Raw genomic sequence first — 3,425 nt, 5'->3', positions numbered from 1 at the left:
TACATACATATGTAGCATATGTATACTTGTGTTATACAGATTAACTACGAAACATACACACACACACACACACAAACTGGTTACACGGCAGATCTCAATAGACATTTTTCCAATGATAGAAAGATGGCCAACAGGTATATGAAACAAGGTGCTCAACATCACTCATCATCAGGGAAATGTAAATCAAAACCACAATGACTTAACACCTCACACCTGTTAGAAGGCTATCACCAAAAAGATAAAAAATAAGTGTTGGCAAGAATGTGGAAAAAGGGAACCCCAGTGCACTGTTGATGGGATTTGTAAACTAGTGCAGCCACTATGGAAAACAGTAGTGTTTTGTGGAGTTTTAATTTTGGGGGGAAACTCCAAAATTAAAAGTAGAACAACTATATGATCCAACAATTCCATTTCTGGATATTTATTCAAAGAAAATGAAAACACTAATTTGAAAAGATGTATGCACCCCTTTGTTCACTGCAGCATTATTTACAATAGCCAAGATACTGAAACAACCTACGTGTTCATCAAGAGATGAATGGATAAAGAAAGTGGGGTGTGCATATACAATGGAATGTTATTTGTCCATTAAAAAAAAAAAAAGGAAATCTTGCCATTTATGACATGGATGGAACTTGAGAGCATTGTGCTAAAGAAATAAGTCAGAGAAAGACAAATATCCTATGATCTCATTTATATGTGGAACCTAAAAAAAAACAAGCTCGTAGACACAGAACAGATTGGTGGTTGCTAGGGGGCGGGGGAGTGACATGGGTGAAGGGAGTTAAAAGGCACAAACTTCCAGTTATAAAATAAGTAAGTCATGGAGATGTAATGTACAGGATGGTGAGTATTGTTAATACTGTACCGCATATTTAAAAGTGGCTAAGAGAGTAGATCTTAAAAGTTCTCATCAGGGGTGCCTGGGTGGCTCAGTCGATCAAGTTTCTGACTCCTGATTCTGGCTCAGGTCATGATCTCAGAGTTGTGAGATCCAGCCACAAGTTCAGCCCTGTGTGGAGCCCCCCACCCTTGATCCCCGCATCAGGCTCCCCGCTGGGCCGGGAGACTGCTTATCTCTCTCCCTCTGCCCTTCCCACCCTCTCTAAAAAAATAATAATAATAAAAGTTCTCATCACAAGAAAAATGATTTTTTGTAACTATATATGGTGACAGATGTTAACTAGACTTATTGTGGTGATAATCTCACAATACATACAAATATGTCATCATTATATATATTTTTAAAGATTTTATTTATTTATTTGACACAGAGAGAGAAAGCACAAATGGGCAGAGAGGCAGACAGAGAGAGAGGGAGAAGCAGGCTCTCCACTGAGCAGGGAGCCAGACGTGGGGCTCAATCCCAGGACCCAGGGAACATGACCTGAGCCCAAGGCAGCCGCTTAACCGACTGAGTCACCCAGGCACCCCAATCATTATGTTTATATACCTGAAACTAATATAATGTTATATGTCAATTATAAATCAATTAAAAAATAAAACAGGAGAGTTACAAGCATAACAGAAGAAAAACATAAGTACTCGGAGGCAAGATGATTAATTTGCAGATTCTACAGGAATGTGGTGTAGCTGTAAGAGTAAAGAAAGTTTATTTCCCCAAGCAAGGGGGAAAAGAATGGAGATGCTGGGGATCGAACCCAGGACCTCATGCATGCTAAGCATGCGCTCTACCACTGAGCTACATCCCCACCTGCTGGCAACACTGCTTTTCTAAGCTGTTTTCATGAAATAAATCAGAAATTTGCTCCCTTAAAAAAACACATAGAGATAGCCAGGTCTCTATGGTCACAGAGATAGCCAGGAGGTTTGAGGCGGGGAGGGCAATGAAGGTAATGCAGAGGGTGTGTAGGGGGAGGTTCTGGGAGTTAGGAATGAATGGAATTTACTTTTCTCTCTATGCTTTTTGTACTACTTGAGTATTTTACCATGTAGGCATTGCTTACTTAAAGATGTAAAATAAAATAAAAGAGAAAATAAAGGTTAAACAAAACCACTTTTCTGCAACAATCCTCCCACTTTACAGATGGAACACTGAGGCTACTAAATAAGAGAAGGGGTCTCTCCTATCTACAAAGCCTCCAGCTCCTCCAAGTAGTGGGACCACCTCCCTCCAAGCCCCAGAATCCTTGTTCTTTTCAGGGTTAGAAACTATCCATGCCTTGTTGCCATGATTTCCATGCCTCAGCCAGAGCAGTACCCAGCACAGGGCATCCATCATTTTTGTTAATCCTTTCATCCTGCAACCAGTGTTTGTTGAGGACTGCCCATGGTCTAGACATTATGCTAACTGCCAGGAGTACACTAATAAGTCCCTCCTGACCTTGTAGACAGGGCTGCCATGTACATACACATAGGATGTGCACTACACAATTTCAGGAAATGCCGTTCACATAAACTATTATTTAACTGGTACCCCCTGGATTTGTGCCAGGTAAATCTAACTATACCCAGTGGCCTTGCCCGTATGTCCAATAGCCCAGTGGAAAATATAGCCCAGTGGAGAAAATAAAGTAATACATATATATTTCTCCTAATTGGAATCAGGGCAATATAAGAAAAGAACCAGGTGTTATAAGAAAGAACAAAAGGAGGGACCTATTTTGAGTCCCACATAAGCCATTCTGAGAAAGTGATATTTAAGCCAAGAAATTATGTTAGTTAGGAATTTTATTTAGTTGCTATTAACAGAATTTCATAGCTTTAACAAAACAGTTTCCAATTTCTCTCATTCCATGAGAAACCAGAAGGTAGACAGCCCAAGACTAATTTGGCAGCTCCATAAGTTATCAGGAGCCCAGCCTCCTTCTGTCTTTCTGCTTTACATTCCTTAACATGTGACTTTCATTCTCTAGGTCACCTTGTGGTCCAAAATGGTTACTAGAGCTCCAGCCACCACATGGGCATCACAGACAACAGGACAGGGCAAGGACATTAGAGAAATAAGGGAACACGCCCCCACCATTTAAGGAGATGACTGAGCTTTACAGAATACTCTACTTCTACCTCACTGGCCAGAAAAGGGTCCCATGAACATACCATGCTGCAAGAGAGGCTGGAAAGCGTAGTCCCTAAGGCATCGCCCAGAGTTGTTACTAAAAAGGGGGAATTGTTTTTGAGAAGCAATGAGCAGCCTCTGCTATGGACTAGGAGAATAACAGGAGTTAATTAAGTGAAAGAGGTGGTAGGGGAACAGGTTCCAGGCAGAGGGAACACAAGTACAAAGGCTCCAATGACAAAAGGAGGTTGGTGTGTTCTCAACTGAAAAGAGGCCAGGGTGGCCAAAACACACTGAGGAGGCAGTGAGGAACCAAGAGAAGGAGCAGGAAAAGTATTCAGCCCCCTTATGCACAACAGCAAATGCAGGTGCCTACCTTCCACTCTGGGGAAAGCCTTGGAATCAA

The 3,425-nt window shown here is 41.5% G+C and overlaps 1 non-coding gene across 1 annotated transcript; it reads right to left on the bottom strand.

The window, feature by feature from the left end:
* Positions 1 to 1,640: 1,640 nt before the first annotated feature.
* TRNAA-AGC (transfer RNA alanine (anticodon AGC)) lies at positions 1,641 to 1,712 on the bottom strand. Its single transcript has one exon. It is a non-coding gene; the product is annotated as a tRNA-Ala (tRNA).
* Between the last annotated feature and the right edge of the window lie 1,713 nt (positions 1,713 to 3,425).

The sequence above is a fragment of the Mirounga angustirostris genome, unplaced genomic scaffold, assembly GCF_029215605.1.
Source record: "Mirounga angustirostris isolate CCGP_5_RB_7025 unplaced genomic scaffold, mMirAng1.0.hap1 SCAF_5, whole genome shotgun sequence".
Classification (NCBI taxonomy): domain Eukaryota; kingdom Metazoa; phylum Chordata; class Mammalia; order Carnivora; family Phocidae; genus Mirounga; species Mirounga angustirostris.
The sequence above is the reverse complement of the archived record's forward strand: the minus strand, read 5'-3'. Positions and strand labels throughout refer to the sequence as shown.